Consider the following 6,005-nt stretch of genomic DNA (forward strand, 5'->3'; position numbering starts at 1 on the left):
CTTATAAGTCGTGTAGTAAAGGGTGAATTGTTTAAAATTTTGCCACATGAGGGCGGTAACTATAGACAAATTCATATTTTTTGACAGTATTTGATGCTATAATTGTGTTTGATCGATTATAACCGTGTTTTCATTTAGTGCTAAGTAACGTTGTCAATGGTTTTAATTTTTTTAGCTTAAATACAATAACAGCCGTACTATTACTGAGCATTCGTACTCAAATTAAACTATGCCACTTTTTTTTTGGTACCTTAATTATTTTTTTTTTTTTTACCGTTTTTCTTTTAAGGTATCTGCACTGTTTAACACAATCTTAAATGTATCTAACTACATTTGTTACATTGTTGTGCCATGTATTCTTTTGTGTTTGCGTCATTCTATTTATGTTGAGTATATAGGGCACAGCATTTGAGGCAAAAGTACAAATACAAAAAAAAAATCATGCGAAGCTATAAATACAATCAAATTTATTTAAACAATTCATTCGTGTTTGTGGTTTACACGGACTGTATGTTCATTGACGTTGAGTTAGATTTTCTATGAAGGGTCTCGATCGTCCGCCAAATGACGCATGCGCACAGGGACGCCACTTAAGTAACAGGCACTTGACGTTCTTTGGTTGCAACCAGGTAAGTACCACAGATTTTAAATCTCGAAATGTACTTTCTGTCGGCCAGCTCAAGATAAATTTTAAATATAAGGTTTAGCACATCGTTTCTTAGATTTCTGTAAAGTTTTGAAGCCGTTACACGAAGCAAAGTCTCGCACGAATGTCGCTGTGCGTAGTCTAATTAGCTTGAATGTAGCATTGGCTCATTAGCCTTCGCTAGTTAGCTAAAAGTTAACTTGTTCGGTCTACTAAAATAAAGCTGTGTAGAATATATATTTAAATGTAACTATTTTCTGTTATAAATGGCATTTAAAAGTCTTCCCTGTGAGCAAACTTATTATAAGTAAGTCTAATTTAATTAATATAGATAATTACATAGTTACTACTCTACTGTATCGGCATATTTCAGGCAGATTAAACACACTGCTCGTTTTACGTTCGCTCTTTTTCTTCGTTAGTATCTAAGGTCTTATGGGTCTGTTTTTTTTCTGCTTAAATTTTAGTGTATTCGCATCTTTCTCCACACTGGAAGCGAGTTTTAGTTTTATTTAGGGTCTAACCTTGTTCCGTGAGAGGTCTTTTCGACTCGGGTAGTCCCGGAACCATAACTCAAACTTCGTTCCCAGTCGGACGCAATTTAAGTTGCACAATGAGTTGTTAGCTTGTTTTCACAAACTTTATAGAAATATAGTGTTTTACGCAATGAAATAATCTCTCCTTGTGTAGATCACGTAGTCATTTCTAAAAGATTTCAGACCATGTGAATGTCACGGCGACAATTTAAATCTTGTTCCCGTATGTAATGCTAAGACAGATGTTGTTGTTAGCATTATAGGCTAGCACGTTGCCTCACAGTATCACAGCAGCCAATGAGAGACCCAGAGTGGGGTATGCTATAAGAGAGTATTGTGGGTATTCTTCACAAACGAGCTATAATGCATCAATTTGAAGAGTTTAGGCGGAAAAATGTATCGTTTAAATGCTGGGAGAGGATGTAACGGTAAAACAATGATTGTATGTGCCTGGATCAAATGTTTGCCTTTTATAGTGACAAACTCGTCTTTATATCACGTTAAATAAAACCACAAAAGGAACATGTTGTTGCATATCTTCAGCTCCTTCTGTTATGCCACAATTAAGCAACGCGAGAGCTCGCTTTCTGTCATTAAACACATCGTTTAGCCCGTGTCACGTTATCACCGTGACAGTGGAAGCTGTGAACGTCGTACTAGTAGTGTGGCGAGAACATTGTAACGTTAAGACTATACTTTCAGGGATCATTTCTATAGTTCTTAACTTGAGAAATGTGTTTCTAAAGTGTTTGGTCTCGCCAACCACGATGATGAGTCGGTGATACTCTTACCTGAGCGTGAAGCGGGCAGAAAGACTTGAAGTCATTCATATGCTTTCTGCTTTTGATGAACGTTCACTGTCTCCTCTGGAGACTCTGAGGGTAAGAGTATGATCAGAGTGGTTGCGCATGACTGTCAAGATAAATATGAATTTCCAGCAGCTCATAATAGGCCATTGGTTTGTGCGTTCATTTGTACATGCTAATCCAACCACTCGCCGTAACTATCCACGTTAGCTCGCCGATATTCACCATTTGTTTCTCCTGAAAATACTTTCAAAATGTATTTATTCATTTTTTGCTTCCTGTAATGATATAATAATAAGGTTAAGCAAATAAAACAAGGAAAAGTACATATACCTGCCAAACAAGCGCATGATTCAAAAAAGGATAATACAGTACAGTTTGGAGTCATGTGAACTGACTGGTTCCAGCCATAGCTTATATATTAAGTAAATGACAGTGAGTGACATAATATATAAAAAAGTAGTTTACAAGACCTAAAAAAGTTTGGTTCAACTGACCTTCATTTTACCTATTTATATCAAACTAACTATTACAGTTTATAACAACATACTTGGCTAATTTGTTCTTTAGTACAGATATACTGTGATATAAAGCCTTTTTAGTCAGTCAGCAATGATCAAAATCTAAAATTATCTTAAACTTGTCAGCACCATGACAGTGGAGGCTGTGTCTGCCATAGTAGTTGTGTTGTGAGGCTGCTGAGGAATCAAGACTATACTTTCAGGGATCATTTCTATAGTTCTTAACTTGGGAAATGTGTTTCTAAAGTGTTTGGTCTCGCCAACCACGATGATGAATTGGTAATACTCTTATCTGAGCGTGAAGCAGGCAGAAAGACTTGAAGTCATTCATATGCTTTCTGCTTTTGATGACTGTTCACTGTCTCCCTGGAGACTCTGAGGGTAAGAGTATGATCAGAGTGGATTGAGATTTTGTTCAAATTAATTTAAATAATGTAGGCAATTTTTTTGAAATGATCCTCTGAATAAACAGAAAACACTAGCTGTGCCTTCACAAAAACTTTTTTTTTTTTGGAATTCACTGCTCTTGCCCCTTCTCTCCACTTTTCTCACATAACTTGTCATTGAAGGGAGGTTTTTTAAAGTGACACGAGAGAGGACAAAGTACCTGGCACAGCTGCTCAAAGCTAACTCCCCAAACTTAAATAGACTTCACTTTTTCAAAGGGGGTTTCCAAAAAATAAATATTCTCTTATACTCAGAACAACACTGACACTGACTGGGTAACAAAATTAACATCAACATGTACTTTACAAGAATTTCTTTTGGTAAAACTTAGCTTCATTCTGTCGATAACATCACAATAACAAGAATAGGTAGCAATAACTTATACTCATATTGGCCTTAATAATGCGGTATATATATCTACTAAACATGATTTCAGTTCAGTCTTTTAACTAATGATCGAGCTTTATAGATCTTAAACATGGATAAACTTCCTGTTTGGAGTCAGTCTTTTTTAGCACCATGACAGTAGAGGCTGTGTCTGCCATAGTAGTTGTGTTGTGAGGCTGCTGAGGAGTCAAGACTATACTTTCAGGGATCATTTCTATAGTTCTTAACTTGAGAAATGTGTTTCTAAAGTGTTTGGTCTCGCCAACCACGATGATGAGTCGGTGATACTCTTACCTGAGCGTGAAGCGGGCAGAAAGACTTGAAGTCGTTCACATGCTTTCTTTTTTTGATGACCGTTCACTGTCTCCTCTGGAGACTCTGAGGGTAAGAGTATGATCAGAGTGGCTGGACATGGTTGTTAAAGATAACTTAGATAATGTAGACACTTTGAAACTGGTTTAGAAGTAATGAAAAATATAATGATGATACCACCACTGCAAAGTTTTTTTTATCTTCATCTTTCTTATATTTATCTTTCTTATCTCAGGCTTATCTTTTGAGTGTTGTTTTAACACACATTCAACGCTTTGGCTTCCTAGGTTGAAAAAGAATAAATAAAAGCAACTCAAACTATGAAAAGTACACACATCTGCTGCACAAGTATATGATTAAAAAAGCAACAATATGGAACAGTTTGGACATGTTATATAAAAGTGACAGGTTCAGGTCTTGGCTCAATGATCAAGTAAATCACCTTGTGTGTGCATCTTCATGTGTGAATTAATATTTAGCAACAAGTACTTGACTTGAGCTTTTTAAGCTTGGCTTAAACTCAGTTTAATTTTACTTAATTTCCTTTTCAGAACAAGTACAAATAGCTTATATTTGTACCTTAACTTCCCTAAATTATGTTCCTGTATGCATTTATGTTGTTTAGTCCTTAAGCTAACAAAAAAAGGCGCTATAAAAATCTCAAACCTGTCAGCACCATGACAGTGGAGGCTGTGTCTGCAATAGTAGTTGTGTTGTGAGGCTGCTGAGGAGTCAAGACTATACTTTCAGGGATCATTTCTATAGTTCTTAACTTGAGAATTGTGTTTCTAAAGTGTTTGGTCTCGCTAACCACGATGATGAGTTGGTGATACTCTTACCTGAGCGTGAAGCGGGCAGAAAGACTTGAAGTCATTCATATGCTTTCTGCTTTTGATGACCGTTCACTGTCTCCTCTGGAGACTCTGAGGGTAAGAGTATGATCAGAGTGGATGGATATGGTTGTTAAAGATAATGTAGCCAATGTAAACACTGCAAAAGTGATCAATGAATCAGGGATCAGTTCCTGCTTCTCCTCCCCACCATTTTGCACATTACCTGTCACTGCAGGGAGCCGTTTTTGTAGTGTCCGATGAGAGAGCCAGTGGACAAGGAAAGTGTTACAGCTGTCAAAGGCCTAGTCCCCATACCTTAACTGTCTATATTTTCAAAGGGGATTTCCCGGGAGAATTACATTTCTTTTATTCAGAACAATACAGTCAATGACTTTGTGTGACATAATTTATAGCAACAAGTACTTTACAAGAATTTTTGTCTGTTGCTGAGTTTTTATTCTACCTAATTGTATGACAAAAACATATACAAGAAGAAATTAATTTTACTCATAATTTTCTTAATTATGCTCCAGCATGTATATACTGTGAAATGCTTTCAGTTCAGTCAATTAACCAATGATCACACTCTATTAGAGTCTTAAATTTGAATAACTTCCTGTTTGGAGTCAGTCTTGTCAGCACCATGACAGTGGAGGCTGTGTCTGCCATAGTAGTTGTGTTGTGAGGCTGTTGAGGAGTCAAGACTATACTTTCAGGGATCATTTCTATAGTTCTTAACTTGGGAAATGTGTTTCTAAAGTGTTTGGTCTCGCCAACCACGATGATGAGTTGGTGATACTCTTACCTGAGCGTGAAGCGGGCAGAAAGACTTGAAGTCATTCATATGCTTTCTGCTTTTGATGACCGTTCACTGTCTCCTCTGGAGACTCTGAGGGTAAGAGTATGATCAGAGTGGTTGGGCATGGTTGTTAAAGATAACTTGTTCTATCGTTGTGTGTTTTAGGAAGGTTTTCTACCACTTATTACTTAAAAGAAAAAAAAAACAGAAGTTAACAAGTGTCACAGATTTGACACGTTTTCAGTCAGAGAAAATATGTATGGACATAGTTTTGTTTATGTGCACGTTTATCGAGAAATTGACTTTTAGTACGGAATTTATCCCACGCCTTATCCGTAGTCTTATTATGGGGATGTGACACTCCTGGCTCCCTATGACGTTACATAAAACGTTCCACGTGACGTAACTTTATGTCTCCATTCTAGAATACTAGTTCTGTTTTTAATGGGAGTTTTGATGTGGACTCGTCTGCGGAGCTTTTTGTTTGGATCCGGGAGTAGGCGGGTTCTCACTCCACCTGCCAAGAAACCCGCTGAGACAAATTCCGCTCTGCTGGCCTGGAGAAAAACTCTTAACTTATTTTTAAAGCACAAATGGGTCTTAACTCTCTCTGAACAGCGCTGAACCGTTCATTACTCCTCGTCAGTGATTGACGTGAGAAACTGTGGGAGGATTCAGTCTGCTCCTGTGGACGCCAGGTTTCTACGCTGCGGAGGGA

The 6,005-nt window shown here is 37.4% G+C and overlaps 5 non-coding genes across 5 annotated transcripts; all 5 read left to right on the top strand.

The window, feature by feature from the left end:
- The first annotated feature begins 1,868 nt into the window (after positions 1-1,868).
- LOC141784593 (small nucleolar RNA U3) lies at positions 1,869-2,085 on the top strand. The gene has a single exon (XR_012597446.1). It is a non-coding gene; the product is annotated as a small nucleolar RNA U3 (small nucleolar RNA).
- A 611-nt stretch (positions 2,086-2,696) lies between these two features.
- Positions 2,697-2,912, top strand: LOC141784615 (small nucleolar RNA U3). The gene has a single exon (XR_012597467.1). It is a non-coding gene; the product is annotated as a small nucleolar RNA U3 (small nucleolar RNA).
- A 620-nt stretch (positions 2,913-3,532) lies between these two features.
- On the top strand, positions 3,533-3,749 carry LOC141784614 (small nucleolar RNA U3). Its single transcript, XR_012597466.1, has one exon. It is a non-coding gene; the product is annotated as a small nucleolar RNA U3 (small nucleolar RNA).
- Positions 3,750-4,389: 640 nt separating this feature from the next.
- On the top strand, positions 4,390-4,606 carry LOC141784613 (small nucleolar RNA U3). The gene has a single exon (XR_012597465.1). It is a non-coding gene; the product is annotated as a small nucleolar RNA U3 (small nucleolar RNA).
- Positions 4,607-5,188: 582 nt separating this feature from the next.
- On the top strand, positions 5,189-5,405 carry LOC141784605 (small nucleolar RNA U3). The gene has a single exon (XR_012597457.1). It is a non-coding gene; the product is annotated as a small nucleolar RNA U3 (small nucleolar RNA).
- The last annotated feature ends 600 nt before the right edge of the window (positions 5,406-6,005 follow it).

This window comes from Halichoeres trimaculatus, unplaced genomic scaffold (genome assembly GCF_033239565.1).
Source record: "Halichoeres trimaculatus isolate MK-OKI-2021-1 unplaced genomic scaffold, fHalTri1.1 fHalTri1_scaffold_22, whole genome shotgun sequence".
NCBI classification, from domain to species: Eukaryota; Metazoa; Chordata; class Actinopteri; order Labriformes; family Labridae; genus Halichoeres; species Halichoeres trimaculatus.